Source organism: Mesoplodon densirostris, chromosome 4 (assembly GCF_025265405.1).
Source record: "Mesoplodon densirostris isolate mMesDen1 chromosome 4, mMesDen1 primary haplotype, whole genome shotgun sequence".
Lineage (NCBI taxonomy): Eukaryota > Metazoa > Chordata > Mammalia > Artiodactyla > Ziphiidae > Mesoplodon > Mesoplodon densirostris.
This window is the reverse complement of record NC_082664.1, coordinates 95170950-95186648: the sequence shown is the minus strand read 5'-3', so window position 1 is coordinate 95186648 and position 15699 is coordinate 95170950. Positions and strand designations below refer to the sequence as shown.

Genomic DNA, 15699 nt, shown 5'->3' with positions numbered 1-15699 from the left:
CAAGTGGTGAAATACATTATTTGTCTTTCTCTGTCTGACATTTCACTAAGTGTAATACTCTCTAGGTCCATCCACATTGCTGCAAATGTCAGAATTTCATTCTTATTTTATGGCTGAGTAATGCTCCATTGTATATATATATATATACACCACTTTTTCTTTATCCATTCATCTGTTGAGGGACACCTAGATGTTTCCATGTCTTGGCTATTGTAAATAATGCCACAATGAACATGAGGTTACATATATCTTTTCGAGTTAGTGTTTTCACTTTCTTTGCATAAATACCCAGAAGTGGAATTGCTGGATCATATGGTAATTCTATTTTTAATTTTTTGAGGCACTTCCATACTGTTTTCTGTAGTAGCTGCACCAATTTACATTCCCACTAATAGTGCACAATAGTTACTTTTCTCCACATCCTTGCCAACACTTGTTATTTGTTGTCTTTTGATAGTAGCCATTCTAACAGGTGTGAGGTGATATCTCGTGGTTTTGATTTGCATTTCCCTGATGATGAATGATGTTGAGCATTTTTTCATGTGCCTGCTGGCCATCTGTATGTCTTCCTTAGAAGGATGTCTATTCAGATTCTCTGCCCATTAAAAAAAATTTTTTTTGCTATTGTGTAAGTTCTTTGTATATTTTATATTAACCCTTTACCAGATGATTTCCAAATATTTTCTCCCATTCAGTAGGCTGCCTTTTCCTTTTGTTGAGTTTCCTTTGCTGTACAAATCTTTTTAGTTTGGTGTAGTCCCATTTGCTTATTTTTGCTTTTGTTTCCCTCATCTGAGGAGACATATCCAAAAAAATATTACTGAGAATGACGTCGAAGAGTGTACTGCCTGTGTTTTCTTCTAGGAGTTTTATGGTTTCAGGTCTTACATTTAAGTCTTTAACCTATTTTGAGTTTATTTTTTTATATGGTGTGGGAAAGTGGTCCAGTTTTCCCAAGACCATTTATTGAAGAGGAATCTTTTCCCCACTGTATATTCTTGCTTCCTTTGACATATATTAACTAACAAAATATGTCAATAACTGTGGATGCATTTGGGGCTTTCTATTCTGTCCCATTAATCTGTGTCTTGTTTTTGTGCCAGTACCATACTGTTTTGATTACTGTAGCTTTGTAGTATAGTTTGAAACCACAGAGTGTGAAACCTCCAGTTTCATTCTTCTTTCTCGAGATTACTTTGGCTATTTGCCAAGTTTTATCTTGAGCACCAGGGAAACACCTGCTTCCCAGTAGTCTTAGGGCACTTACAATTAGAGCACTTTCCAGAAGGGACAGAGGAAAGATGGCAGTTATGGTTATGGGAAAAGGGAATGGAGGCTACAGGTTTTATAGCTGGGAATCAGAAACATAAAAACAGACTGGAAATGAAATGAAATTCACTCTTGTGGAAACATATTGGAGGAGACACATTTGTATTTTAAGTATCGGTGTGTAGGGCCCTAGAGGTTTGGTTCAGTTCAACTAACACTGATTGTGCTGGGCACTTTAACAGGCACTAGGAATACAAAGAAAGAGTTCCTGCTTTCAAGACACTGACAGTCTGGCACAGGCAGTCTGTTGACAGAAATAGGAGACTGGGTACCAGGGGACAGAGTCTTTTCTAAAATGTTCCTGAAAACCCAAAGTGATCCAGTCCCCAGAAGTATGATGGAAGGGGAAACTGACTAACACAAGCAGGCTAAAGGTTTTCTCTGTTTACCTAACTCTGGGCTTGATGATCAGTAATCTTATTCATCTAACACCTACATATGAGCAGCAGGATGTATGTCACCCACTGCTTAGGCCCTACCCAAAAGAATTATTAAGAAAGTAAACATAAATATGGCTTCACATAAGTAGGTGAATGAATTACAGGCTTTATTGACTTTATGTTCAATGCTTAGAACAAGGATGAAAACTTCTACCTCCACTTCCAGTATCCCAATTTACAGCTATCCATAAAACCAAGCAGTGTGTCTGGCATTTTCAGCGAACACTCAATAAATTATTGAATAAATGAACAAAGTAGTTATGGGCCAAACACCGTGTGCAGTGCTATAGAAAATACAGAGGAATACCTTCAAAGATGTAAACATTTATGAGAAAAAATTAAGACCCATGAAATCAGCAAATAAGGTATCAGTGAGTCAGTAAAAAGGGAGATCAGCATGGGCTAGAGTAGACAGCACTTATGAAGAAACCTAAGAGAAAAGCACTCAAGAGACCTGTATTCTAGTTCTGTAACAAATTAGCTATGCTATCTCATGAACAGTTCCCTCTTATATTCTTTCGTTTTCTCACTTTTAAGATGAAGAAACTTGTAGGTGATCTCTGAAGGCCTTCCCAACTCTTAATTTTTAAATTTCTATTTATAGTTGGGAAAGCATCTTTTTTTCTTTTAAAGGTAATACATTTAACTCACATGGTTCAAAAACAAAACAGTATCAAAACGGGTATACTAAAAGGTCCTGCTCCCACTACTGTCCCCATGGGCATGTATCTATATCTTCTTTTTTTATTAAAAGGTAGCACACTATATATACTTTATGCACCTTACTTTTTAACTTAGTGATATATGTATTTTTAGAAAATGTGCATGTACTTTTTTTTAAATAACGTATTTATTTTGGCTGCATTGGGTCTTCGTTGCTGCCCGCGGGCTTTCTCTAGTTGCAGCGAGAGGGGGCTACTCTTTATTGCAGTGTGCAGGCTTCTAATTGCAGTGGCTTCTCTTGCTGTGGAGCATGGGCTCTAGGTGCATGGGTTTCAGTAGTTGTGGCTCGCGGGCTCTAGAGCACAGGTTCAGTAGTTGGGGCGCACGGGCTTAGTTGCTCCGTGGCATGTGGGATCTTCCCAGCCCAGGGCTTGAATCCATGTCCCCTGCATCGGCAAGTGGATTTTTAACCACTGCGCCGCCAGGGAAGCCCTTAATGATATATTGTTTATATTATACTTTTAGTGTTTTTTTTTCCTCTAGCTCCCTATCGATGGACATTTGATGCTACAGACTGAATGTTTGTGTCCTTCCAAAATTCTGTTGAAACCTAATCCCCAATGTATTGGTGTTTGGAGGTGGCACGTTTGGGAGGTGTTTAGGTCATGAGGGTAGATTAGTGCCCTTACTTAGGCTTTATAATCTAATATCTAACAGATGCTCATCTCCCTTTATCGCTCTTCTTTGCCAGAATTTTCTGCCCATTTTTGCTTTATTTTTCCCATATGAGCTTTAGAATCAGCTTGGCTAGATTCCCTCCTCCCATTTCCTTTGTTCCCCGCCAGAACCTTATTATTATTATTTTTGACATGTTAAATAACATTGTTTTTATGATGTTAAATTTCTTAGCCAAGAACAAGGTATGGTTTTCCATTTGTTCCTACTTCTGTGACCTTCAAGCTTGTTTTAAAGTTTGAACATAGAATTTGTATTTGTTCATGCTTGATAGATTTGGAGAGGCAAAAGATTGGAGTGAATATATTTCTTGGAGGGAGAATACAGGCATATTTCATTTATCAAAAAGCTTGAGCTTCACTTTATTGCACTTCACAGATACTGTGTTTTTTACAAATTGAAGGTTTGTGGCATCAAACAAGTGCACTGGTGCCATTTCTGCAAGAGCATTTGCTCATTTCATGTTTCTGTGGCATGTTTCTGGTAATCCTGGCAATATTTCAAACTTTCATTATATTTGTTATGGTGATCTGTGATCTTTGATGTTACTACAACTCACTGAAGACACAGATGATGGTTAGCATTTTTTTAGCAATAAAGTATTTTTTTAATAGTGTTTTTTAATTAAGGTCTTTTTTTTTAGACATAATGCTTTGCACACTTAACAGACTACAGAATAGTGTAAACATAACTCAAAGGCACTGAGAAACCAAAAAATCCATGTGACTCACTTTATTGTGATATTCGCTTTATGGTGGTGGTCTGGAACCAAATCTGCAATATCTCCAAGGTATACCTGTAATCTATGAGGCTTGTATAACCATTGGTAGTCTTTGGGACAGTAAAGAAACTAACTTGATAAGAAGAGAAAAAAGAAGTCAACAGTGCCTGCCATGTGCCAGGAACGATGCTAGGTGTTTTCACATCCTATCATCTTTGACTGCAGATCTGCTCATACCCAGGGCTGGATAGGGCCTAGATACTCCGTATGCTCAGAGGAGTCTCAAGATGAAAGCAATATGTGAAGAAAATCACAATGGTAGTCAGGCAGGGTAGTCTGGGAGGCAGGAAGGAAAGGTTAAATTCAACGAGGGCAACAAGACTCAGTCACCTTAAGGAAAAGTGATAAAGACTCATTTAGGGTGAAGTCCTTACTTGTGGAGATACAGGTAAAAACACAAGAGATTTCTTCCCAGGAGGCCAAGCAATTTGGACTAAAGAATGAAGAAAGTTTGGCTTTGCAGACATCACCACCACCCAGCCACAGTCAACCCTGCTGTGTTCTTCAACATCACTGTCCATGGTGAGCCCTTGGACCATGTCTCTTTCAAGCTGTTTGCTAACAAAGTTGCAAAGACAGCAGAAAACGTTCATGCCCTGAGCACTGGGGATAAAGGACTTCGTTGTAAAGGTTCCTGCTTTCACGGAATTATTGTGGGTTTTATGTGCCAGGGTGGTGACTTCACAGGCTATAATGGCACTAGTGGCAAGTCCAAGTGCAGGGTGAAATTTGATGATGAGAGTTTCATCCTGAAGCATATGGGTCCTAGTATCTTGTCCATGGCAAATGCTGGAGCCGACACAAACTGTTCCCAGTTTTTCATCTACGCTGCCAAGACAGAATGGTTGGATGGCAGACCTGTGGTCTTTGGCAAGGTAGAAGAGGGCATGAATATTGTGGAAGCTATGGAGTGCTTCAGTCCAGGAACGGCAGAACCACCAAGAAGCTCTTTAATGCTGACTACAGACAACTCCAATAAATTTGACTTGTGTTTTAACTTCCATACCATTCCTTCTATAGCTCAGGAGTGTACCCCACCACCTTCATCTGCTCACCCTATCCTATAACCTTTGTGCTGTCTGAAAATACTCAACATCTATTCATGTGCTGCAGCTCTTTGGGTTCTATATTTTCCTTATTCCCCTCCAAGTCTAGTTGGATTGCATAGTTAAGTTTATGATTATGAAATAAAAACTAAATGAGAAAAATGAAGTTAAAGTTTTGAGCCTGGCCTATTTAGAAAGGTGGCACCTTGGTAAAGATAAAAAAGATGGGAAGGTGAAAAGCAAAAAAGATTCATTTGAAGAGTTTAAGGGGAAGAGCGAAACCTAAGTACCTTCTTCTAGATCCTGTACACGTGTGCAGATGGCAGAAAGGCAGACAAATCAGTTTTTAGTACATGTGAAAAACTAAACATCTAAATTTAAATCGGTGCTTTACTAAATAATACATTACTCCACCTATTGATTGCCTGCGGCCAGCGAAAGGTGGGCTAGCCAGGGGGAAAGGCGGCTCTCAGCTTTCCATCCTACTGAAAACTTTCTCAGGAGGCGGGGCAGGGGCATTTTTGAATTTATGCCCTTAAATAATCTGTAGGTATTCTCTTACTCTAACTTGAAACTCTCAATCTCTCATTTCTTAGTTTTCCAACTCTTTGGGCTTAAGCATCAAATCTTTTTTTTTTTTTTTTTTTTTAAAGAATCAAACATGCTATAGTTTCTCCAGTAATTCAGCATTCTTGCTTGGTCAAAGGACAGCTCTGTGGATAAAACTGGAGTTTGTGCTCTTACTAACTCTGTCATGTTAGGTTTCTCTGGCCTAGAGATGTGGAAATTCAGGGGCAGGGAAAGTACACCATGGAGCTGAAAGTGTATCCCACATGACCCACTCTGTAGGCTAGTCAGCATGGGGTTATCTTAAGCACAGGTAAGTCTAGATTTGCCTAAGTACGGTGATTTTTATTTGGGGATGGGTGGGTGATGGAGAATAAAGGGAGTGTAAATATCCAGATTGCACATAAAGCCTTTCTTGGATTCAAGTCTTGCTTTAAACACAAGTGCTTATAAAATCTGGTCTTTTCCCTCCACACACTTCAGGATGGGACTTTTGTTAAGCTGTGCCACACTATATATTAAGTATTCTTAAAGCTCCATTGTTACAACTGGCATGGAAGTAGGGGGTTGTCCCAAGTTCCCTTATATTGCAAACTTGGCATGTTCATGGGAAGAGAAAGGAGAAAGCAATGAGTGGCTGGACAGGCTGCTCAGTGTTACTACCTTGCACTTAGTCCATTTCCTGAGCTGTGTAGCTGTTGCTTCTGAGGGTGGAGTAGGGATATAGGAGGGAGGAGGAGAGAGGTAAGTGTGTTAGGACTGAGCACCACCACCCGCCACCAGCTTTACTGAGATATAATTGATGCATAACATTAAGTTTAAGGCTCATATCATGATGATTTTATATAGGTTTATATTGCAAAATGTCTACTGCAATAAGTTTAGTTAACACACCTATCACCTCACACTCACCATTTTTTCTTGTATTTTTTTTTGTGGTGAGAACTTTTAAGATCTATTCTCTTAGTAAGTTTCAACTATACAATACAGTATTAACTATAGTCACTATTCTGTACATTAGATCCCCAGAACTTATCTAGCTTATAACTGAAGGCTGTACCCTTAGACCACCTTCACCCATTCCTCCTTCTTTCATCACATCCCCTCCCCTTACTCTACGCCTGGCAACCACAAATCTACCCTGTTTCTAAGAGTTTGGTTTTCTTAGATTCCAAATATAAGTGAGATCATATAGAATTTGTCTTTCTATGTCTGACTTACTTCACTTAGCATAATGCTCTCAAGGTTAGCATAAAGTCCTCAAGGTTGAGCTCTTAATTTATGTTCTGAAAGTGAGATGAGAGTATCAGTTCAGTATCTTGAACAGTAACTGACACAAATATATGTAATAATGGTCAAATGAATTCTTGTAGAACCAAAGGTTGGTGAGTTAGGTCTAGAATTTTATCAATTCCTTGCTTCATGGTTTCCTTTAGGTGCAACAAACCTTTAACTCCTGCTTTGGGACTCTAGCGGCCCTAACAGGAAAGGAGAGGACAAAGACCCCAGAAATCTTCCACATTTTCATATATGTTTGTCCACCTGTTGTGCCAAGCTTTCACTACTAAAAGGAAAACGGCATGGAGGAAAAGGTGGTCAGGTATGTCTGAGAAGCAGCATGGTATGGTAGAAATAAAACATGAATTTGGGGAGACAGACCAAATGGGGGGGAAGATTCCAATTATGCTATTTTCTAACTGTGTACTACTTATCTAGAGTTTACATTTCCCTCATTTGTAAAATGGGGATGACACCTACCTTTTCAGAGATTAAATGAGAAAAATCTACAGGAAAGCATTTAGTAGCTGCTAAATAAATGCATGGTAAGTGAAGTCCAATTCATGCTCATGGCCAGCATTTAAATTTCCACGCTTAAGAAGACATTTAAGTTGAAGACTCTTTATATGTTAATTTCAGCAGGTAAAATTATGAGTCACTAGTTATACACAATGATAAATTATTTTAACAATTTTTTAGTACAGAAAATGTCAACATATACAGAAGTACAGAATAACACAAAGAACCCCCAAGTATCTGTCATTTAGCTTCTCCAATGATCATACCCTAGACCACTATTATTTCCTTGATACTGCCAACAATTTACACCCTGTTGCAACACCACATTATTTTGAAACAAACCCCAAATATCATGTCTAAAAGACTCTGGATTAAAAAACTTAATCATAATACTATTATCATAACAAAACATCAAATTTCAATAAAAGTAATATGTTTTCTTGCTATCATTGAATATCCAATCAATCACCAGTGTGTACCACTACTTACAGCCCATCAAGTGAATGAGTTTAGGCCTGCCTTTATATGCCTCTTATTCAAACTCAAGACACAGAAGGATTCCAAATTCTAAGCCACTCCTGAGATGCAAGTTAACATTTGGGTATATTAAATAAATGGAAGGATTCCCCAATAGTCACCTGCCATGCCTAAAGAGGTAACAGTTTCCAAATTTTGCAGGAACTACACAGACAATATGTTGGTTGCAGTTAATTTGACGAGACATGACACTATTAATAGTCATCACAATTTTTTTTGGATGGACCTTTATGAATCTGTGGAAAACCAGAGATACACTTAGTCAACTTCGGCTGCCATAACAAACTACCATAGATTAGGTGGTTTAAACAACAGAAATTTACTCCTCACAGTTCTAGAGGCTGGGAAGTCCAAAACTAAGGCACTGGCCGTTTCAGTTCCTGGTAGGAAGCTCTATTCCAGGCTTGCAGATGGCCTTCTCACTGGGTCCTCACATGGCCTTTCCTCTGTGCCCCTGAGCTCCAGCTAGAAAAGATCTCTCTCATCCTCTTCTTATAAGGCCACAATCCCATTATAAGGGCCCCATTATCATGACCTAATTTAACCTCAATTACCTTACAAAGGCACCATCTCCAAATACTATCACATTAAGGGTTAGGAATTATGAATATTTTGGGGGGAGAGGGGGAGACACAAACATTCAGTCCATAACAAGCCTACAAATCTGTAAAATGATTTAAAAGTGCCAACAAGGACCTAATGCATAGAACAGGGAACTATATTCAATATCTTGTAATAACCTATAATGGAAAAGAATCTGAAAAAGAATATATATATATATATATATATATATATATAAAACTGAATCACTTTGCTGTATACCTGACACATTGTAAATCAACTATACTTCAATTTAAAAAAATGTTACAAAAACAAAAAAAGTCTGAAAAGCCAGTAAGCTAGCATACCACATTGAGCTCTTTTTTTCCCTCTGTAAATTACCTTGGCTCCAAGTAACTGAGATTATCATTCCTGGAAATCTTTCTTCACACTCTAACATAACCCCCAGTGCAGGTGGACCCCATAGCCTAACAGCTCTATTTTCTCCCTCCGTGTGCCACTTCAGCACTGAAGCAAAATTAAATAAAAATCATTTTCAGCTCCTATCATATCAGGGGAATTTTTCATGAAATGAGTAACCCCCTCCCTCTTACCAGGTTGATTCTCTGTAATTCAAACAAAGGCTGAAGGATCTTTTTAGATACTGCTAAGCTTGCAAATTTGCCACACACACACAAAAAAAGAGTAGGTGGAGCTGTTTGTAGTCATTCTTGGCACTTTTCCAGGTTTTTGCTGGCTGCTTCCACTGCATAAGCAGCCATGTTTTTACTAGTCGTGGGTGTGTAGCTGCAGGATCTGCAGCAAATAATTTGTGTCCTGAACAAACTGTGTAAACCAAATCTCATTTCCCCCAGTTTAACCAAATGATTCTGTTACTGGTCCTGAAAATATTAGGTAGGACTTGAAATAATCCACCCTTCAAAAGTTCACAGGGAAATATCCAAAAATTTGGTAGTACTCTAGTCTATCAGCAATGCTGTGGAGAAACATTTGGTACATGGAGGGCAATATGGCAGTACCTATCAAAATTAAAAATACACATACGCCCTTTTGCAGAGTAATTCCAGTCTGGGAACTGAGATGAGACATGCTTAAATATACAAGAAAAGATGTGTGTACAACGATACCCATCCAAGCACTAATTAGAATATAAAAGATTAGAAACTCATGTTCTGGACTTCCCTGGTTGCGCAGTGGTTAAGAATCCACCTTCCAATGCAGGGACATGGGTTTGATCCCTGGTCCGGGAAGATGCCACATGCCGTGGAGCAACTAAGCCCATGTGCCACAAATACTGAGCCTGCGGGCCACAACTACTGCAGCCCACGCTCCTAGAGCCCGTGCTCCACAGTAAGAGAAGTCACTGCAATGAGAAGCCCACGTGCTGCAACTAGAGAAAGCCTGTAATGCAGCAATGAAGACCTAACGCAGCCAAAAAAAAAAAAAAAAGAAAAAAGAAAAAAGAAACTCATGTTCTTCAATTGGATAATGACTGGTTAAATAATTTGCAGGGGTAAGAAAAAAGGATGCATTTTATGCATTTATACGGAAAAGCCCAAGATGTCTTAAGTGCAAAGTGCAGAATATTGTATACGGTATCCTCCCTTTTATATAAAAATGGGGAAAAATAACATGTAAAGGCATGAAATAATTACATGTATAAGCATGAAAAAAAACTCTTGAAAAATACACAAGAAAGTAAGAGTAGAGGTTACCTTGGGGGTGGGAAATGTACAGATGGAAGACAGTGATGATGTTTAAAAAGTTTTTTGCACCTGTGGGTGGATTATCTATTTTAACAAATCTGGCTGGAGGCTGTAACCAACCAACAATTATTAATTGCCCACTGCCTTAAAACAGAAAGAAAGAAAATCAGGTTGCCCAAATGCAACCTTTACTCTGGGGTGTAAAATATAAGGTTGAGTGAAGTGGCTGTGCCTAACCAATTCCTGGAAATCAAAGTTCTCGGTGCTCCTGAGGGATTCTGAGATCAGTGACTATGCCAAAGAGTTTCACTTGCTTATTGGAGGTCTTCTCTAGAACTCGGAAAGAGGGAGTAGATAAAGACAGAAGACATCATGCTCCTGCAATCAATTTAAAATTCCTCAACAGTCTGTTTTCCAAAAATGCATACATTATTCATCTGTAAATCTAAAAACACACAGTAAGAAACCAGTAATTGTATTGTAGTGGAACATTCTTCTTTTACTTTTTTTTAATGTTAAGATGCCATTCTAAGAGTAAATAGTTTTAGTAAACCTAGTAGGGAAAAGTCTTCCTCGTCTTCCTTGTAGATACAGTGGATTACTCTAAATTTTGAGGAGATATTGCTGCTTTCCAAAAGGCAAGTGTTTATCACCAGCAAAATTATCTTTCATTCTAAGTTATAATGCCCTTGGCTGGCAAAGCCATCTTGATCTTTTCCCTTAAAATTTCAGGTGACTGAAAATGCCCTGTAAACAGTGAACACTATTATATAACATTTCAGTGTTTTCCAATGTGAAGGACCCATACCACTGGTGATATGCGAGATAGTTCTTGGCAGTATGCGAACAAAGCAGCAAACAACAATGAATCACGTATGAGTTATTCCTGTTTCTCTTTCATTCTTTGGCGTGATTTAATGCACTTGGCAAAAAAAGTATCTAGCTAGGCTTTAGTAACTGACTTTGTTTTCATTATACTAATTTTCACAGTTACCACCTTGACTTTTTTCTTATTGCCAGAGGTCTAGAACACAAATGTTTGTCTGGATTAACCATGCTCACAGAAGCACAACAAATATGAGAGTACAGGCACTGCTTTATGTTCCAGAAACCCTTGGTCGCAAATCACAAAAATCCAATGGTCTTTTCTCAGGGCATATCTTTCCTTGACTCAAATTCTCCCCATGGACTTAGATACTTGGCTCTACAGACATGGTGTATTGCAACATACAAGCTGGAGTCAAGCTGGTTTTAAATGCTGGTTCTTTACCTTACTGTGAGTCTACAAAGTCAGTCTACCAAATGAAGCTCAACTGGCTACCCTGGAATTTGAGGGGAATAAACGAGATAACAAATATAGAACAGCTGGCACACAGTTCAACAGGTGCTCAGTAAATGCTGATTTCCTCTTTTTCCTTTACCTCCCTCCTTCTTTGTCCTCAGTACTGTTTTACTATATTCTTTTCCAATGATCGTATTCACGCCCATGGCTTTAATTATTACCCTTATGTGGGTAATTTCTAATTTCTATCACCAATTCTGACCCTTTTTCCAGAGTACCAAAACTTAGGTTCTAAATCTGTTTGAAAATTCCACCTTGTGTTCTGGCATGATCTTAAACTCAACACGTATAAAATAGAGTTTAAATAAAATCTTTCTCCAAATCATTTAGTTCATGCTATCACCATAATCTCCATCACTCAGACTCAAAATCTCAATCATCCTAACTTCTTCCCCCTTTCCCATCACATCCAACTGAACATCAGTAAAAAATTTTATATGACATTTTAATAGCTTACGAAGTGTTATAAACAAAACAAAAATGTACGTTTTATCAAACTCCCCTCAGCCCCAGGTGGGAAAAATGATATTAAGGCAAGTTAGGAGATATGCCCAGGTCATAAGCTAGAGAGTGGTTAGAGTCTAGATGAAAAACCAGTTAAGTCCTGAACTTGGGACTCCTCATTCCAATTGCTATGCTCTTTCACCATCTCATACTGTCTCAAGTTTTGCAGCATTCTTTTGCATCTGTCTCTCCTCTCCTTCACCACTGAGAACCCCAGAATTCAGGCCTGCCTTATCTTTCACATCCGTAATGCTTGGCTCAGTCAGTAAGGTAATAGTTGGTAGTCTGTATCCAGCATGGGATATTTTTTCTAACTTGTTAACTTCAGCAAAAATCTTAAAACCATGAACTATATAATACACATACTGAAAAGTCATCCACCCCAAAACCGACAGCTCAATGAATCACAAAGTGAACATCTATGCAACCCCCACTCACATCAAGAAACAGAACGCTGCTAGCACCCCAGAAGCACCCCTACATACCCGCCCAAGCATTACTCCCCCACCCAAAGCTAATCATTTCCTTTCTTTTCTTTATAGATTTTACTACCTAAACCTGTATCCCTAAATATAGTTTGGTTTCAAGTGTTTTCTTGAACTGTGAATTTTCCTAAATGGCTATACCAATATACATTCCCACCAACAGTGTATAGTTTCATTTGTTCCAATACTTGACATTTTGTTTTCCATTTTAGCCATTATTGTGGGTGTGCCACAGTATCTCATTGTGATTTCAATTTGCATTTCCCTAATGATTACAGAAGTCGAGCACCTTTACATGTTTATTGGCCATTTAGATATCCTCTTTTGTGAAGTGACTGTTTAAATCTTACCAATTTTTCTGTTGGGTTGTCTATTTTTTATTGATTTGTGGGAGTTTATAAATTCTGAATAGCAGCAAAACAGACATATTTCTATTGTAGAAATGAATGCATTTGCCGGATGCTATTAGAATACCACTAACTCCTCTTACTCTGCAGAACCCCAAATTCACTAATGGCCCTCTGGGAGGTAATGCAGTCAACTTTGTGCATTCTCTCTAAACGAATGTAGAGTTATTGTGCCATGGAATCTGCTAGACACTTGGAAAATAATGGCAAATAAAGTGATTAGGGACAACAGCTTTGAAAAGAGACCTGTATTGGAATCCTGTCTCTAACATTTACCAGCTTGGTGACTTTACGCAAGTTATTTAAACTGTTTTAGCCTCAACATCCTCTTTGGAAAAATGGGGCTAACAATACCTATTTTGAGAGTTGTTATGAGGGTTAAATGAGACAATAATATGTAACAGGTTTTGCATAGTGGCTGGCAAACAGGAACATTTAATAAGTGGTAGCCATTATAAATTTGGTTATTTCCATGTAGCCTTCCACTTCGGTATAGTGGGAGAAACTGAGTAGATGTCCATTCCCCTCTTAGCCATTATAGTTCTCACTATAAAGTTAAAAAAAAAAAAGGCACTGGGTTTAGATTAGTCTTCTGGGAACTTGGTCCTTCTGACTCCCTTCATCAGAGTGTCTCTAGAGCAGTGCTTCAAAAATAATCTGTGGTGAAAGATCATAGACACTTCTATAAAATATAAAAATAAATTAACTAGAGAAGGGAAATAAAGAAAGAAAACAAAGGCATATACAACAATACAAGCCCCCAATTTTTATTAGAACCATAGACATAAAATTAGTCTAACACTAATTGCTATAAAAGTTTCTAAATTCTTACTCTCGATTTCTGTAAATGCCTTGGACCAATAATAAAGGGTTTACAGATTGGCAGTGGCCCGTGGCCCATACTTTTGGTAGCACTGCTCTAGTGCACTGACAAAAATCAGACTTCTGAATTTGAAGGGCTGAGGTAGGTCCTAGAATGTGGAGACTCTACTGAAGGGTTGCTCTTGGTCCTGAGTCATCAGCTGGTCACCTACTGGACTTTTTCTAGCCTTAAGCACAACGTTGTGTCACTCCTTAGTTTAAAAACTACCCACTGTTCCCTCTGTCTTAAAGGGTAAGATCCCAATCCTTTAACATGGCATCAAAGGCCTTCCAGGCTGGTTCCACACAACTTTTTTGGTCTGATTTTCCACTATTCTTTATTCTAGTAGACCTGCACTGTCCAATATAGTAGCAACTAGCCACAAGTGGCCATGGAGCAGTTGAAATGTGGCTAATTTAGGAAGTAAAATTTTAATCTTAACTTTAATTTAAAATAAAAAATCTTATATATAATTCAACTACTGCAAAACTTTTGAAATATGTTTGGAATGATTCGAGTATGTGACTCTACTTTTTCAACTGTCAATTTTATGAAATCAATTATTGTGATATGCTATAAATGTAAAAAACACACCAGATTTTGAACACTTACTTAGTAAGGAGAAAAAGAATGCAAAATATTTAATACTTTTTAATATTGATCACATATGAAATGATACTATTTTGGATATATCGGGTCAAATAAGATTTTTAAAATTTCTTTTTGTTTTCTTTCACTTTTTTAATGTGGCTACTGTAAAATTACATATGTGGCTTGTGTTATATTTATATTGGACAGTGTTGGCCTAGACAATCATGCCCCAAACCTAGGAATCACTCTTGATTTTTCCCTTACCCTGTTTGATTCATTAGCAATATAGGTCGGGTCTAATCACAAAATGTATCTTCAATGCTTTATCTCTACTGTTACTATCCATGTTACTCCATACCTTAAAAGCCTTCAGTGGCTTCTAGAGCTCTGAAACTTACCAAGACTGCAGACTTCATCTTCTACCATTCCTTTCTTTGCTCTCTAGACTTTAGACACATTGCCTTTCTTGCTTTCTCACCAAGGATTTTGCCTTACTATTCCCTCTGGTCTTGAATACTGCCTTCAACTTATTTCCACTCAGGTCTTAGCTCAAAGAATACCTTCTCAGAAAGGCCACTTTTATTTTGGCTGTGCCACACGGCTTGCCAGATCTCAGTTCCCCAACCAGGGACTGAACCTGGGTCACCACTAGGCCACCAGGAAACTCCCAGAGAGGCCATTTCTGAACAATCTTCAAAATTATGCCTGCTCTCTCGTCCCAGAGAAATGCTTCATCCAAATACCCTTTTATTCTCTTCATAAAGGATATTATGTGATATTACCTTTCCTCTTCTTTTATAAAACTTGTTTATAGTCTGTTCCCTCCACAGAAACAGGAGTAGGAACCTTGTTGGTCTTGTTCCTGCTTAATCTGTTCTAATGTGTAGAACAGTGCCAGTGACAGTTGCTATCGAGACAACTTACACGAAAGAATACCTAAGTGCCTACTAGACATACAATCTCAGTGAAGACATCCTCCTAAATGCTCCCTCAACACACCTGGGAGTCATCTTTGACATCTTTTCAGTCATTCCCTATCCAGTCAACCAAGTCACCAAACTCTCAACAACATCTTTGGTCATATTCTTCACTCCTGTTTGCCACTATCTCAGTCCAAGTCATTACTCTCTCAGATTGCTGTTTTCTCCAAACTGTTTTCTTTGCCTCTGATTTTTGCATAACAGTGATCTGTCTAAAATACAAATACAATCTGATTATGCTTCTACTTAAAATCTTTCAATGCCGTTCTCTTAGCTCTCAAAAGCTAATTTCTGCAAATGGCATTCAAGGCCTTTATGAATAAACCTCTTCAGACACATCTCTAGACATTCCTGAAAAAGCATTAT

At 38.3% G+C, this 15699-nt stretch overlaps 1 protein-coding gene and 1 pseudogene across 2 annotated transcripts in view; one reads left to right on the top strand and one right to left on the bottom strand.

The window, feature by feature from the left end:
• Positions 1-15699, bottom strand: part of USP8 (ubiquitin specific peptidase 8) — a 102171-nt gene that overhangs the window by 85369 nt on the left and 1103 nt on the right. The gene's annotated exons all lie outside the window — the stretch shown is intronic.
• LOC132488131 (peptidyl-prolyl cis-trans isomerase A-like) lies at positions 4389-4927 on the top strand (annotated as a pseudogene).